This window comes from Meriones unguiculatus, chromosome 3, assembly GCF_030254825.1.
Source record: "Meriones unguiculatus strain TT.TT164.6M chromosome 3, Bangor_MerUng_6.1, whole genome shotgun sequence".
In the NCBI taxonomy this organism is placed as follows: Eukaryota; Metazoa; Chordata; class Mammalia; order Rodentia; family Muridae; genus Meriones; species Meriones unguiculatus.
The window spans coordinates 140,563,611-140,581,048 of NC_083351.1; the positions used below are offsets into that span (position 1 = coordinate 140,563,611).

General features: G+C 43.9%; 1 protein-coding gene across 11 annotated transcripts in view; it reads right to left on the reverse strand.

The window, feature by feature from the left end:
• Apbb2 (amyloid beta precursor protein binding family B member 2) overlaps positions 1-17,438 on the reverse strand; it is a 308,714-nt gene that overhangs the window by 237,585 nt on the left and 53,691 nt on the right. For 10 of the 11 annotated variants that reach the window (XM_060380674.1, XM_021635491.2, XM_021635490.2 and 7 more), the window contains exon 2: positions 2,913-3,067. The exons of the other annotated variant lie outside the window; for it this stretch is intronic. The gene's annotated coding sequence lies outside the window, so the exon portion shown is untranslated. The remainder of the gene's footprint in view (positions 1-2,912; positions 3,068-17,438) is intronic. 11 annotated transcript variants of the gene reach the window in all.

Consider the following 17,438-nt stretch of genomic DNA (forward strand, 5'->3'; position numbering starts at 1 on the left):
ATTATGCAAAAGCAGCTGTGTTTCCACAGATTACTAGCAAATAATCTGAAAGTGAATATTTTTTAAAATTCTATTTGCAAAGGCAATCAAAAGAACAGCAACAAAAATCTCTTGGGAATCAACACAACACAAGAGTGCAAAAGTCGAACCCTGAAAACAACACAACACTGCTCAAAGACACCAAAGACCTAAGAACATGGAAATAGATTCCACGTTCATACGGTCATGGGCCAGCACTTTTACTGCTGTGACAGCATCATCGTGATCACTATCAAGAGGCTAGTCCAACTTTCAAATCACAATGAATACTAAAGGAAAATTATAGCTCGGCTACTTTTCTTATAGAGCCCAGAAATGATACTGCCCACAGTGGGCTGGGCTCTCATACATCAGTCAGCAATTGAGAAAATGCCCTACAGCCATGCCCATAGACCCGCCCATGACCACGCCCAAGGACACGCCCAGAACTAAATCCATGACCACGCCCACGGACACGCCCACAGCCAACCTGACGGAGACAATTCCTGACCATTCCTCAGCTGAGGTTCATTTTCCCTCGTTGTCTCTATTTGTGTCAAGCTGACAAAAACTAACAAGTACAATAGTATCCATGTTAAGATATCAAAGGCTGGCGACTATACAAACCACACAAAAAGAATAAAAAATAAAAAAATACAACACAAAGAGTGAACCTCCTCTAAGCTTCAGTCTTTAATGAGTTATATCAATACCAACAAAGTACCAAACTAATCCATGACATAAATAATAATAATAGGGAAAAGGCAGCGACAGTTATAGGGAAACTGTATTCTCTGCTCGATTCAGCCTAAACTTAACCCCTGAAGAAGTCTACTTATTTTATAATAAGTACTGTTAATTATGAAAAAAAATCAAACCATGAAAATAAAGTCTAATATTCACAAGAGCGGGGAGGAGGCAGCTTCAGACATCACTGATGTGCTGGATTGGCTGGGACAGAAGCCAGAGGAGATTTCGGGGAGAGCAGCATCCCAGCTCTCTCGAGCTGTTGGACTCTGGGCAGCTTCCTGACAACCTCTCATTTGGCTGCTCCCCAGCCATTGTATTTACAGTAAATAAGACGCTGCTACTAGCATAAGGAATTATCTTCCTTATCAGCAATTTGCTCTAAGTATAGGCTCTGGGAAGCCTTCCTTTTTAGACTCAAAAAGTGAGTAATTGAGTTAAATAGATTTAACTGTTCCTGAAACCCCAGTCCCATTTCTTCTTTGTTAACAGCCCTCTCTGCCGGCCCTTCCACCACCTAGAAGAACTGAGTTCCATCCTTGCCGCCATACAAGCCATCTGGCCTCTGTTGACGCTTCCACACTGCCCATCAGCTCTGCACTGGCCTGTCCTCTACACTTTGACCCTGTAAAAACAGAGACCACCCCAAGGTCTCTTGACAGTTCAGAACTCACAGCCCGGAAGCCACTGCCATCAGGGTGTTGGACAGTCACCTGACCTACTAGGTAACTGTTAGAGAAAGTGGGGCTAATTCCGGAATAGAAGTTGGGTGTGCAAGCACACAGGCACGTGTGTCTGTTTTTGTGAATGTGTTAGAGTGTGTATGTGTGTGTGTGTGTGTATCTGTGCACTTGTGTTGTGTATTTGTGTACATGTGATATAGATATACATAGATATATGTGTATGCATGTGTATAGGTATGTATAGATATGTGTGTCTCTATGTATATATGTGTGCATGTATATGTATGTATGTATGTACAGGTATGTATGAATATATGCACATGTATATGGGAATACTTGTATATGAATGCATATGTATCTCTGTGTACATACGTATTCATATCGATGATATATGTATATTTTCATGTGTCCCTCCCTCCTCAACTTCCGCCCCTCCCCGCATCTCTCTGTTCTGAACCCTCCTAACTGACTTATTTTTCATAAAGTTGCCTCCAGCAGCTGCAGCTTAGCAAACATACCAAAGAAAAGGGCACTAGTATTTCTCGGTGACGGCGCTGAGGCCTCCACTGACCGCATGACTAGACAGACTTATGTCATATACCCAGAGTGAGTCAGTGAGTCCTCCCCTCCAGAGGCTAGAAATGCAGCTCAGGCAATCACCCAGGGGAATTCTGGGTGACTTATTAAGGAGGCACGGTACAGGAAGCCAGCCCATGCTCTTAGACAGCTGGCTCCTCCTTGCTAACGAGGATCTGCTGTGTGCTTACTGTCCACACTTAGTGTCCTGCCACCGGCAGCTGCCTGTGGCACCTGTCCCTGTCTATGCACTCTGCAGAATGAATTCTCTACATTGTTTCTTTCTCCTGATACACAGAACTACTATTGCACCTTTACCTAGATGCCTATTGTTAATAAATAACATTATTGCTTATTTAAAGGCATTTCCTTTTTATAGGAACATCTTAATGCCAAATGTATTCGCTGCTGAAAATCAATGGGTCAGTAGCTTTTGTTTAGCCAAAAAAAAAAAAAAGTATTAACATTTTTGTCAAAGTGTGAGCAGTCAGAAACCCCAAGAGAAAAGAGCCACCCATCCAAGTATGAACCTAGATAAGTAATAATAGCACGAGTGAGGACAGCTTCCTCTCTACTACAAAGCCAACACTATTGGGGCTGTTGTGGGTGGCCTTGTTTGCAGCTTTTCCCATAATCGTACTGAAGATCTTTCTCTCTATGAGAGAGAAATGAAAGAAGAAAGAGAACGAATGGGACAACAAACAGAAAAACAAAAGGAAACAACATATTACATCAAGAAAGCAACCAGGATACCTCCCTGATATGAATCTGGGACTCTCTCAAATAACTTGCGATGACCACTTAGGATTGGCTCCAAAATACTTACAAATGACCAAAACCACGTTCCCAACCAGACCCGCTTTCTCCAACCACTTCCTTAACACCAACCTGGGCACACTTAGTTGGTGTCAGAATCAGCTTTTCACAAGAGCTTTCTTTTATGGATTTTCCATCCGGCAAAGGTTTCTATTCCAGGGCTGGGCAGATCCGACCACAGCATGCTTGGCTAGAGAGCACAGCGGCTCCCTCATAGACGCTCCAACCTGCAGGGGCAAAGGCAAGAAGCTATCAGTAGGCCTGACATTCTCACTCATGTACATTCTCCCCCTTTCCCTCCCCTGCCCCTCCCCGCTCTCCAGCATCTTCCAAAGGTTTAAAACCATTGATGGACAGAAGTAGCTCCTGTATGTGCCCTAAACACAAGCTGTGCCTAGTGCAGAGGAGGGTTAAGCACTGCATCACTGTAGAGAGGCATCTCTGACCGGTGATGCCCTCTGTCTGTGGAAATTTTTAAAGCCAGATGTTTTAATTAACCACGGAAAACACAAGCTACAACTAAAATTTCATGAACAAGCTGATCTGTCCCATGGAAAACCACAGGAATGTTCTGGCAGAACCTGGGACACAGAGGCCTGGAATCATTCCCCTTAGGAACTGAAACAGAAAATTAACTTGCTCAATATGTTTCAAAAAGCAAAATGAAACCCAGATTTAATCTCAATCAAACGCGAAAAACATCTCAGAACTTCAAAGGGCACCACAAAGACACCAAAGCAGAGACCATAAAAAAAGCTTTGTGCAGTTTAGGAATCAGAAAGCATTTGCATTGCAATGTGAATAGGGCCACAGTTTTAAGGGCTGAATAACAAAGGGAACACTAATAGTCTTTCACTCCCTAATAAGGGAAATTATTGTGCAAAACCAGTCCTCAGTAAATAAGCCATAAGTATCATCACATGTATACTGTATCCATAAGTACTATCAAATGTATACTGTATCATATGTATTTTCAAATGTATACTGTATCCATAAGTATTGTCAAATATAGTGTATCCATATTTTCAAATGCATATGGTATCCATAAGTATTTTCAAATGTATACTGTATCCATAAGAATTTTCAAGTGTATGTTTCCATAAAAGAATCCATTATCTACTCTCCCAATATAGAGCCATACTTTGGCTTGAGTGATCAAAGACACTCAGATGAACAGTGTTAAGATAACTGAAGCTCACTACTATTGGAGCTGACAATTTCAGCTCCAGAAAAGCAAATGAGACAATTTTCTGACAGCAATTCTTGAGCAGTGAGAGATAAGAGATTACGAAGTCTTCACCTGTCAGCATTAATTACACTAGTAGCTATGACAGCATCTATACATTCTAAGTACCGAAAGCCTATGCAAGGAGGAAAAGACCGATGCTATTTTCAGAGATCAGTCTACAATTCTTTTCTGTAAGTGAAACGGTATCCATCACCCCATCACAAATGTGCCAAAAATAGTATCATATTAACCTCTATCTTCACTTGACACCTCAGTCCCAAAAAACAAGAAATGCAAGATAACCAATCATATAAGCATGTACTATCCCATGGAATAGTCTAAAGACTTCAAAGCATGAATAAAGACATTTCTAGAATATATTTCCTTTTTGATATTTTTCAGTTTTCACACAATTAACACATGTGGTTTCCACAGTTATAATTTTTCAGGTTTTTTTTTTAAAGAATATGAGAATAAAAAACAAGAATGGGACACCTATCCTAAATCAGTATTGCCTTTTATCTGAATAATAAGTGTTTATTCATCTAAACTCAGTACATCCTGGTCTTCCCTGATGCAAATACTAAAAATATTCTAACACCTGAAATTCTTTCAATGCCAACATGGTCCCACTAGTGGAAAATTCCACCCTATGCATCTTCATTTCAGGCAGAAAATTCTTCAAAATACTGCATAAATCTACCTTCAGGGCACAGGTATATGGTACCATGAAACAGAAATTTTTGTTTACACTTGGATCCTATCCTCAAGAAACCTCATTATATAAAAACCTCAAAATCAGAAAGAAAAATATATATATCTGAAATACTCCTGCCTAAGCAGTCCACTTAAGGGGCATCGCTCAGTGTCCAGTAACACTTCAGGGCTGACAAACAAACAGAACTTTCCTAGAATACATTCTCTTGTTCTATTCCACAAAGTTACGACAGACAGAAAATGCTATCCAAATTTCACTCTCACTAGTGTGCTACACAACTCTCCTTTAATTAAAAGCACCTCAGCCAGGCAGCGGTAGCACACACCTTTAATCCCAGCACTCAGGAGGCAAAGGCAGGGTGATCTCTCAGTTCGAGGCCAGCCTGGTCTACAAAGCTAGTTTCAGGACAGCTACGCAGAGAAACCCTGTCCTGATAAACAAAAGGGGAGGGGGTGACTTCTAGGAAGAATTAGCTGTTTTACAGTAGCAAGTCTTTTAGCTACCCTGGATATTCTTAAACACCCCAAGAAACACAGAGCACAGTGGTAGAATCTTAATCCTGGGGATCTTGGTGATCTCACTCCAGACAGCCCATATCCAGAGAGGTCAAATGCTTTTCCTCTGCCACACACCAAGGAAGCGGTCATCTAGTCCAGCTCACTTGCCTCAGTTCTGACATTGCTCCTTCTGACAAAGCTCCTTCTACCATTGATATAACTCAGCATGCACTCTCAGAGGAAATACACGTATGAGCCACACACACCTGTTAAATTTGTATCCGCAAAATCAGAATAGACAAAAAAATCTGTTCCAATGAAACTGCAATTCAGGCAGGAAGAGAAGACTCAACTCCAGGCTTTAAAAGCCACAGCTCTGCCCACAAGGCTCTCCCCAAAGAACAAAGGCTGCAGTGTGCAGCCGTGCCAGGTGTCCTCAACAGAAACTGCCTGTCAGGCTGAGAGCTTTCTGGTCCTAGGACTGGCCTTGTTGATAACAGGACAATCGCTCCAGTTCAAAGCAAGACCCGAGGTTTTCAACAAGATAAAATTATGCCTGCACCATGCCACCTGCATCATGCAGGAAAGACCCATGCTCACCTGTTTTAAGAGTAAGTGATTTATGGTAACATGTCCTAGGCTTGTACCTCTAAAATTATCTAAGTCTTAAGGGAGAGACAAAAGCAGTCTGGAAAAATGAAGGAAACACGAAGGTAAAAAACAAAGATAGACAAAATGATCTGTGCAACCTCAGAGAATGAGTGGCCTTTCCTTTCCTTCAGAATTAGGTCTCTGAAACAGAACCACCTCTGCTTCTGTTAGCTTCTACCTACAAGGTCCATGCCACCTGCATCATATGCCTAAGATTCTCACCAAGTATGACTGGCTTGAAGAGCAATGGGACAAACTGACTCAGAATTGCTCCCTGAAAGACCTATAGTGAGATCTCCCCAGCATCCGTTCCCTACTGTGTCATGGGATAACAAAAGCCTTGACTGTGACCGAGCAGCACCAGAGATGATGTAGCCCCGCTCCGCCACAGCCCCCGCAGAGCACAATGGCTCCATCCAGCCTTGACTGAGAAGACAGGCACTGGATGAAACAGAAAGGGGGCAAAGCCTGCTTTCTGCCCAAAACAGGTCTTAACATCCCCACCATCCATTTCCACAGCTGCGGCTATGGAGAGCAGAGGCCATCAGCTGTTTCCTTCAACGTCTCAGCTCTAGTACTAAAGCCCAAGCTCCACACAAGCAAAAGGGCCAAGATTCTTGCTGATGTTTCCCAAGGACACCAGAGCTATGTGTTCAGCCATGTTCTAGTGATGCTTTACGCTCATTTGTCTGAGGATGACACTGTAAATTTAGCAGTCTGGTCAGAACTCTGGCCTACCAACCACAAACTGAATGGTATCTTGGTGAAGTTACCAAATTATCTTTTTCAGTAGATAACTATATATAAAGGGGAATGACAGGCAGACCTCTCTGAGTTCGGGGCCAGCCTGGTCTACAGAGTGGGTTCCAGGACAGCCAAGGCTACACAGAGAAACCCTATCTCGAAAAACCAGAGTTGTTTGGGCTTTGGCGATAGCTAAACAGCTTTGACAAAATGTATACCAAAGTATTGCTACCCTTTGAGGACCTGAATGTTTGGCTAGCATTTTTCTCTTCCTCAGCTCATGTCCCATGGAAGATTTCTGCTTCCTGGGCCAGGTTCCAGAAACATCAGCAGAGCCAATTCATCACCGCTTCAATTTCTATCTCCAAATGACCAGGCATGCAAGACAAGAAAGAAGAGCCGCAGAGCAGTCCTGTCGGAGCCATGAGTTTGATTTTAAGAACTCACACTGTGGCCTTGGGTGACGGCTCACTTGATGAGCATGTCTGGAGACCTGAATTCAAATCCCCAGCATCCATGCAGAGGCTATGTGTGGCCATGCTCATTTATAACCATAGTGCTGGGGGGACAAAAACAGGAGGAATGCCACCAGCTTAGCTCCAGGGTCAGCTAGAGAATGATAACAGCAGAATACTTGAATCTCCTTCTCTGGCCTCCACATACATAAAGGGGCATGTTTACATACTAGATAGATAGATAGATAGATAGATAGATAGATAGATAGATAGATAGATAGATAGACAGACAGATAGATAAACAGATAGGCAGGCAGACTTAAGTTCTTGGTATTGATTAATTTACATTTCCAATGACTGGGAAAGAATAAAAGTTGTTTGAAAGGAGGGCTAGTTTAAATCTCTGCTGCCTCCATGGTGAATGAAATATTATCATAGCTTCCTAACACAGGTGACCTAGGAGCGACTGTGAATGATCCACAATGGCACCCAGAAGAGCGTATAATCAGTGATGACGACATGCCATTTGGAAACCATTCCCTGCGGTAACTCTCCATCGTAGTTTGAAATGAAGGAGCAGGGCATATCGGTGCACGCCTGTAATCCCAGTACTCAGGGAGGCAGAGGCAGGTGGACCTCTGTGAGTTCTAGGCTAGCCTAGTTTACAAAGCCAGTCCAGGACAGCCAACGCTACACAAGAGAAACCCTGTCTCACAAAACAAAACAACAACAGCAAAAAGAGAGAGAGAGAAAGGGAGAAAGGGAGAAAGGAGGAGAGAGAGAAAAAGAGAAAGAAAGAAAGAAAGAAAGAAAGAAAGAAAGAAAGAAAGAAAGAAAGAAAGAAAGAAAGAGGAAGGAGGGAAGGAAGGAAGGAAGGAAGGAAGGAAGGAAGGAAGGAAGGAAGGAAGGAAGGAAGGAAGGAAGGAAAGGGTCTCAACTGGAGGAAGCAGAGGGAACTTGCTGTTAACTAATGTTCAGAGGCTGTACAGAAATCAACAGACTTGGAGCTTGTATTTCTAGCTCTGATACTTATGACCCAAGACCTTCTAAGAAAACTAACCTGGCCTCCTTAATCATTGGTTCCATCGATCATCAAACCAGAAAGATGCAATCAGCCAGGCTCTTGAAGGTACCAATAACTGGCACCAATTAGGGAGGCACTGTAGAAGCTACAACGCTGCCAGAGATGGTGCCTGGAGACAACCGCAAGCGGAGGGCATACAGCTCCTTCCGAGACTGACTACAACCTTCGAGGAAAGATGAGCCTATTTGTGTAACAGTGGTACAAAATGATACGGAGTAACCAGCTGCAGTCTGATTAAACTCGAGGCCCATACCAGAGAAGAGAAATCATGCCTGCTACTGTAAAGCAAGTCAAAACCTCATGGCTAGGAGAGTCAGAGGCCCCGGTGGTTAACTTACTACTGTTTAACTAAATTGGCACCGTCTCTAAATATTTATCTTTACACTACAGACTGATGCTATTCTCAGCTTCTCTCTTCAAGTGATTGCAGATTCTGGCTGCTCAAGGTGCTGAGAATAGGTGACAGTTGAGTGCTCAGCTGTACACAAGACATTTATACCATACTCTAAGGAAGGCTCAAGGAATGTAGCAGAAGACGGGTGGAAAGAATGTAAGAGCCAGAAGAAAGGGGGAAAGACACAAAGTGCTACCTTCTGAGCACGGCACAGCCACTGCAACCACAAACTCCCAGCAACTGTTGTTACCTGTACTGGGCCAGCACAGACTGGCCCTGTTAACAGTCACGCATAGACTGAGACTGAAGGTCTTAAGGGGCTCTACCCCTACTATTGAGCTATTGGCCACTGATAAATTCTAGGATTGGGGAGTCAATGTTTTAAGTTGTGTGGGCCTACCAGGATCCAATGGATATTCTCAAATCCGTAGTCACTCCTATAGCCCTGGTGTAACTCAGAGGGTCACAAATGAAAATGAAATAGACATAGATGTAGCTATAGGCAGTATCTAATCAGCTACCAGACAAACAGTGGTCATGGGAGGTTTGTAAGTCCCTCACTCCCTTCACCAATGAAAAGGTGGCAGATGGGGTGGTTAAGTTCAGGTTGTTTAATTGTTGGAAACTCATTAATTTAGGAATCACTATGCACCACGATAGGTGCTGGGGATTTGGCACTGCACATCGTTTCCATCTAATATAGCCAATTTTGCAGTCATCCCTCGCCCATGTGACCTGTAAAATACATGCCCTAAACAGACCCACTCATGCTGCTTCGGTTACAATACAATGGTTTGTTTGTTTGTTTGTTTGTTTGATAAGCAAAAACTCCAAACAAAAGTGTCAACAGTAACGTTCTACCTGGTCTGAATGGGGTAATGACTTTGTTCTTTATTTTAATATTCAAGGCATGTTTTACAATATACCAAGTAGCTACCACTATATGAAAGACACATTAGAGAGAATACAGTACATGAGCGTGAGTGTGTGTGTGTGAGTGTGTGTGTGTGTGTGTGTGTGTGTGTGTGTGTGTGTGTTGGCGTGGAGTACAACACTCCTCCACACTCCCTCCCTCACCCCCAAGGAAAAAGGATCTGGAATCCACCCAATAACAACCCCAGTTTTAACAGGGGCATATCAGTTATTTTAGAAGCATTTCCTGCAGACATTTTTTTAAAGAGTAAATATATATAATTTATTTTTAGAAACTAAACTCAAGTTCAATTTTTAACATGCCAAATGGCTGCCTTAGCAAAGTTTCCATTTAAAAAAAAAATCTGTTTTACTTAGTTTAAAAAAAAAAAGTCCTGAGAACTAGGCTGCCCAAGACATAGCCATGACTGTTGTGTAAAAGTTCAATATGGGTCAGAAGGAAAAGAGCTGGTGAGGGGGGAAGAAGAAGCTGTGAAATGCCCACACATTGCTGTTTAAGACTAACATTCGTCTACATACCTGAACCACACTGGAGGGGAGTGTTCAACAGGTACAGCAAGGAAGAAAGCAAACATCCAACTAAAAGTGACCGACCACGAGGCAGGGCATGGAGGTAGCCCAGCAGTAAGATTGCTTGCCCGGCCTTTTTGATGCCCTGGGTTTGACTGATCTCAACATTGAAAAAGAAAAAGAAGGGGAAGAGGAAGAATTGGGAGGATAAAGAAGAAAAAAGAAGAAGAGGAGGAGGAGGAGGAGAAGAAGAACAAAGGTGACTAAGACAGACTATTCAAGTCCAGAGGCAAGATGCCCAAATCCATGAAGCCAGCCTGGCACAGCAGGTCAAAGACAATGTCCAACCACCCTACTGTAGGAACCATTGCAATGCCTATCTCTGAGGCCAGGGGGTCAGATGGCTTGACTGTTACGTGGCTTTTAAACCGAGGGCCTAAGGTCTTCAACTCAGTCTTCTCAGCTACCACGTTTTCTCAGCGCTCCGCTCAGTAAAACTCTTAGCAGCTAACCATATCTTTTCTACGACAGTCTAACGATGTCAAATGACTCATCCGACTGGCAACATTACTAATTTAAGATGGCATGAAAATTCTACATTAAATTGGATCCTACCTTTATAATAAATGATGTCTACCTCGCGCATGCAGATATAATTAGTCAGCTCTGTAGTTCTTTTCATTATCTTCCAACGAAAGAGCACACGTGTGGCTCTGCGGTAGAGTGCCTACCACCCTGAGTGGCTGGGTTGCTGAGGCGAAGGGAGACAGGAAGACTAGTATGCCAATGAACCATTCCTAAAAGCCCAGCCCAAATATATTTTTTTCATGGAGCCATCTGGGATCCCCTGGCATAAACACTTACTGGGGGCTTTGGGATTTCAGTGCAGCTCCCATTCAGAGCACAATCAGGTGCTTAATTTCCATGATTCAAATACCTTACCTTATCCATCTTGGCAGCACTTCTGCACCCCATGGCTCAAGATGCCATCTTCTTTCTGGTTCTCCACTGCCTCTCGGAATGTTCTTTTATGGGCTCCTTTCCACCTGACCACTAAAATATGGGTGTTCAAACAGCTTCACCCTACCCTGTGACATTTAAGCTGTGATTGTCAAGCTGACAGGAGCTGGAATAAAATGGTTCTCAACCAATGGGTCATGACCCCCACAGAGCTTGTGTATTAGAGAGAAACTCTGCGTATCAGATTTCCAACAGTAGCAAAATTACAGTTATAAAGTAGCAATTAAATAATCTTATGATTGGGGGTCATCACAACACGAGAAACTGTATTAAAGGGTCACAACATTAGGAAGGTTGAGACCTACAAGGCAAGCCTCTGTGCGTGTGTGATGTTCTAGTCACACCTGTGGGGAATTGCCTACATTAGGCTGAGTGAAGTGGGAAGGCCCACCCTGGCTGCAGGCACCCTCATTCCGTGGGCTGTTGTGATGGTTATGGCTGACAACTTGATAGATGGCGACAGAATCATTTGGGAAATGGGTCTGTGCTTTGTAGGGAATTCTATTGATTGTAATAACTGAGGCGTGGAGACCCACCCACTGCTGGTAGCTACTCCTTGGTTGGGATATGGACTGAATAGGTGGAAAAGAGAACTGTCTAGTAGCATTCATTCACCACCCTGTTTCCTGTCAGATGTGATAATGAACAGTTCCATCTGGCTCCTGCCGCCATGATGGATTGTACTCTGGAACCATGAGCCAGAATAAACTCAGAGATACAATGTGACAAGCCACCTTGAGCCCCTGCCACCATGGCTTCTCCACCAAGATAGACTGTACCAAGATGTAGGGCAGGAAAGTAGCTCAGCAGTAAGAACGCATGCCTAGACTCTTAGATGCTCTGGGTTTGACGGAACCCAACAATGAAAAAGAAGAAGAAGAAGAAGGGGAAGGGGCAAGAGGAAAATGAGGGACGAGGAGGAAGAGGAAGAACAAAGAAGGAGGAGGAGAAAGAAGAAGGAAGGAAGGAGGAAGAGGGAAAGGAGGAGGCAAAACAAAGCCTTTCTCCCTTGAGTTATTTTCACTGGGTATTTTATCACACCAACGAGAAAAGTCACTGAGATCCACACCTCCTCACACTTCAGCAAACCTTCCAAGTGACTGCAAATGATGGCCAGGCCCGGCTGCCAGCTGTGCTCTAATGAAGCCCGCCATCAGGGCACCACACACCCATTCATCCTTCATTAAGATGTCCTGTGCACCAACCACCACTATGCATTCCCTAGCTGGAACTCCCTTGGCATCTCTCTGTACAGACAACCACACGACAGTTCAGGAGCTTTTGTGACCCTAGCACTTCCGTGATCCTCAGTGTTACATCTGTTCCCACAGACATATTCGTCATGCGCTTACCGCGACACTGAGATGTATCTTATGAAAGGTTGGCTTCTTTAAAAGAGCACTGCTTTTCTTTAAAATATCACGGTGGCCTTAAAAAAAAACTGTCATCTTACAGTCAAAGCAAGTTTAAGGCTATCCGAGCACACACTCCTCTCCACTGCCCTACGTCGGCACAGTCTGGCAGAACACTCGGAGTGAAAACGCACTGTATGTGTGCTGCTTGTTACAGCAGCCACTGACGACATAAGCCTGGAACTGTGACGAATGTGACTGCGGAAGTGAAATTTTAAACCTGAGTTTTTCTGAAAGAGATTTACTGCTGTCTTGCTCAGCATTCCTTTCTGCATTTCAGCCTTTCTCTGGGCAATCAATGCCTCCCCCCCAAACACAGCCCTGTAAGAAGTTTCTTACTAGACACTTGATAGCAAAATCAGGTTGACTTTCTTTTCCAAAGTTTTCCCCCACCCCGACCTGTTGTTTTTGAATGACAATTCTAAAAGCGCGCACACACACACACAAATAACTTCTTTAAGGTTTTATTGTTGTTTGCAATACTGAGGTCAACCTTGAACATACTTGGGTGAAAAGATAGGTTTGTTTGTATGTTCTGATCTTACTAAAATCACCTGGGATAATTTTACTTATTAAGGCCAAATAAAAATAGACCGAGGCAGAATCGAAATCTGAATCACAAATTCTGCTAAATGAACCCATACGTGGCACAAAGGAAGCTTAGACTCCAGAGGGACAAATGGAGGGTCAGGCTGCCTATGAGCTCAGAACTGGTACTTCAGCTGTCAGACACAAAATCACATTTCCAAGGACAGGTTTGATTTTAGTCAAGCAAAATTATCTGTCACGATAAATTAATGTTAATTTGAATTTTATTGGTTTGTACTCTTGTTTGAATTTACTCTATAAATTTTTCATTGGTTTATAGTTATAGACCCGCTAGAAGCATGAAGTTTATATGCCTAGTTTTATGTTCAAACATATTTAAGCTACATCATAACAAAATTATTGATTGCTGAGGGTTTACGAGATGACGTTTTCTTCCTTAAATAAAGAGGTGCATGAATTACTGAGGTTTAAGGAACAGGGGTCTCTTTATACTTCACCCCCCTTGACACACTCGTCATACTCTCCATAAACCAGCCGAGAGGAACGGAACAGAATGGCTCAAGCAAGCAATCGCCTGCGGAGCACCATCCCCTGAACCCCAGCCCTCCAGCTCCATGAATCAGGCGTCATGGATGAGCATTTGGAGCCAGCTTGTGCTCTCTTTCCTCCAGCAGGAACGGTTTCTAATATAAAAGATGTCTGGGAAGACTGCTTACCCTATCCCCACTTCAACTAGAGTCTAAATGTGCAACAGATGCTATCAAACAAAGAGTGGTCCACGCTGGCGGAAGCCTGTTTCCTGATTGGATTCAATAACCGGGAACGGAGAGGAACGGAGCATTGTTTTTTATTTTTTTTTTTTCTGAATATAAAGAATTTGTAACCGTTCTTTTCAACTCCTAATTTCTTATTCTTTATGGACAGTAGTCCCTTCAACGTCCAAGGGGTTCATTTTAAAAGTCCCTCTGCCAAGATGCAACTTTTTGCAACATACTTGCCCACATGCCCACACCTTATGCTTCTCTTCCCTTTGGTCTGCCTAACACCCACAGAGAGGTCACAGCAAACACACAGTGTGCCTGCTGCAGGGGGCTTGGGGGCGGAGGCAAGTGTCTGCCTGTTGCCTTGAAGAAAACAACAACACAGAAATGGAGACATCACCCCCACAACAGGTAAAATCTGGGCACAAGCTAGGACTGGGTCTGGCAGATGTCAGACCCTCGAGAAAACCCCATTTAACAACCAAGATGGAACTCTGACTCGTATGTCAGGTCTTACTCCTTTACGCTTGTTTCTTCTGGCATGTACAGTGAGACTGAGCAGGGAGCAGAGAGTCAGACACTCTAGGACAATGGTTGCTGGAAGCCCAGCTTACATACTTCAGCAGCTCATGAACTAGTACATACCGTTCTATTGATTCTTCTCAGGAATCTGTTCAAAGAAACACTAATTTTGTGATACTACACACATAATCCACTGTAAACCAAGCCATCTGCCATTAAAACTACTAGATAACACAACTGGGGGGGAAAGATTTTAAATAAGGGGACAAGAGAAACGTAACTGGGGCACTCTTAAAAAGTCAAGAATTAATCATAGCTAAACATAGAAACTCACACTTGATGATCCAGACATGATATCGTTTTTAACAAAAACGAAAAATGTCCAACATGAAAATTCTTCCAATGAAAACTATTAAGTTCTGAGTATACTGGGGCAAGGGGAATGCTTGTGTTCCTGTATCAAGGCTTAACCCATCTTTGTTCATTCAATCCTTCACTCACTTGTTCGTTTTGAAACACTTAACATTATTGATTTTATCCCAGAGAAAAATCCTCTCATGTCACAATAGGGGAAGACGAATGCCCTCAGTGAGGCTGAAAGCACAGGTTTCTTTCACAGAAAAAGAGTAGCTGATTATGGAACAGGCTCTAGAATCAGAGGGAGACAGATTCAAGTCCTGGAACCTCTTGGGATGTACCATTAACTCTCCCAGACACTTTAACAAGGATGGTGACATCCATCTTGCAGTAGAGGAAGAGTTAGGGATGAAATGTCTCAAACCACCAAGCACAGTGCCCAGTGAGCACAGTACCCAGGGAGCACAGTACCCAGCACCCAGCCAGGGCTCCTAGCGAGGAGTTTTTACCTAAATTACATCTGCCTGAGGATAGCAAGCTTGCTAAAGCACCCAAGCCTCAGAGACTGGGGTCTGGTCTCTCCTAACATAAAATAAGAGCCATTCTCACTAGGCTTTCTAAAAGGGAGGGAGAAGGATCTGATCTATCCATGGGGTTCAGAAAAAAAAAAAAAAAAAGCCCAAGAAAGTGACCCCTACTCATAACTCATAACCCAGAGAGCAAGCTATTCCCAAATACTTTACCACTTTTTGGGAGAATGGATAGAGCCAATTCAAAACCAGAGAGGCTGTAAATTTGTTCCACCATCCCCACTGACTCACCAGTACACACAGTTCCCCAAGGCACGGGCAAGCATCCTCCTGAAATCTGAACTGCACCTGGTTATACTCAGGAATAACGCAGGATCTGTGCTACAAGCTTTTCCCAACTTTCCACGGCCCACAGACAAAAAGCTGCACACTCCAAAGTTTATATATATCCAAATAAAAGAAGCGGCTATGAACAGAGGCAAGGCCACCAATTCCGGTGACCTTGGACACGTACCACAGGAGGCATAGAATGGCATCATCCAACCTGTAGAGCCATTTTAAGAACTAAATAAATTAATATATGCAGAAGCAGCTGAGCTGCTGTTACTGCTGCTGCATCTTCTTACTGAAGCAGAGATAACAAGAGTATACACTTCCTGTCTTATCCCAAAAAAGACTCCACATGCCCAAGAAGACATCACTTCTAATATGAAATGACTCCAGAGCAAAGGATCCTATGCTTAACACTTGGTCCTGGGATGTTGACACTCGTTTGAAAGGTTCTGAAAAGTGGTAACTGGGAGAAATAGTCCAGCTGGGACAAGCTTTTAAAGTTATACCTCCTCCCAGTCCCTTGCTTGGCCTCTGCTCTCTGACAACAACGAAATGAAGAACCGACTCTGCTACACGCTCTCAGGCCATGCTGTTCTGCCAGGGAATGGCGCCAAGCAACCAAGGATTGAATCCTCTGAAACTGTGAGCACAAATAAATCCTTCCTCTTTCAGGTTGCTCTCTGAGAGAAGAGTAATGAATACAGCTGTATTACTTACTTTTCTGTTGCTATGACAAAATACAATGACCCAGGTCATCAAACCTGAGTTTGATGGGCCGTGAGGTTTCAGAGGGTTAGAGTCTACGATGTGGGAGTGGGAACAGCTCACATCTTGATGCCAAGCAGGAGGTAGAGAGTGGTGCCGGTCTTAAAATCTCAAAGCCTGGCCAGGCAGTGGTGGCACACACCTTTAATCCCACCTGTCAGGAGGCAGAGTCAGGCAGATCTCTGTGAGTCTGAGGCCAGCTTGGTCTGAAAAGCAAGTTCCACGATAGCCAGGGCTACACAGAGAAACTCTATTAAAAAAAAAAAATGAAAGAAAGAAAGAAAAGAAAGCTCAAAGCCTGCCCCTGTGACACAGCTCCTACAACATGACCACACCTCCTAATCCTTCTAAGATAGTTCCAATGGGGACCAAGCATTCAAACATTTGAGCCTCTGAGGGCCATTCTCATTCAAACCACTGAGATCCATGCTGAAGTTCCATGTCAACGGACTCATGCTGCAGACACGCTGAGTAGCCACTGTGGCTTGCTGAAGGCAGCAGCTCTGAGCTACAGTGGTATCAACACATCTGGGAAGCTCCTTGCAATGGTACGTGTCCAGGCAGCAGTGTGGTCTGGAGCCCAGACTGTGCACTTTGACAAAGCAATGTCACTCAATGCCCAAACAGAGATAAGAAAACCAGACAGAAGCTAGTCCAAACTCATCAAGACAAGCCTTCACAGGAGGGTAAGGTCTAAAGGGTGCCCATCGTCTACAGAAATGCCTTTTGCAACCTGTTGGCTGCTGTCTGAAATTCCTTTGGCAGCAGCTTCCCATGACACAGCCCAAAACCACATGCTGTGCCAGAGACGCACTAACAAGATGGGCATCTACAGTATGCAGGTCTTTCCCAGCTCCCCACAGTCACCCCTTCCCTACAGTCATTTCCTCCTATAGTTCATACATACATACATATACACACACACACACACACACACACACACACACACACATACACAGGAGGAGAGGTTCCCCAACAGAGGACAGATTCCAGCCCAGGCAGGTCTGCCCACTGTACCATTCTACCTACAGGCTGAGGAGGCCTGGGCATGGCTCCTGGTTGAGGACAACGGAAGTGAGTGAAGGAGCTACTGTACTTCCCAGCCCACCCCAGGCTGGGTATGCTGAACCAGGGA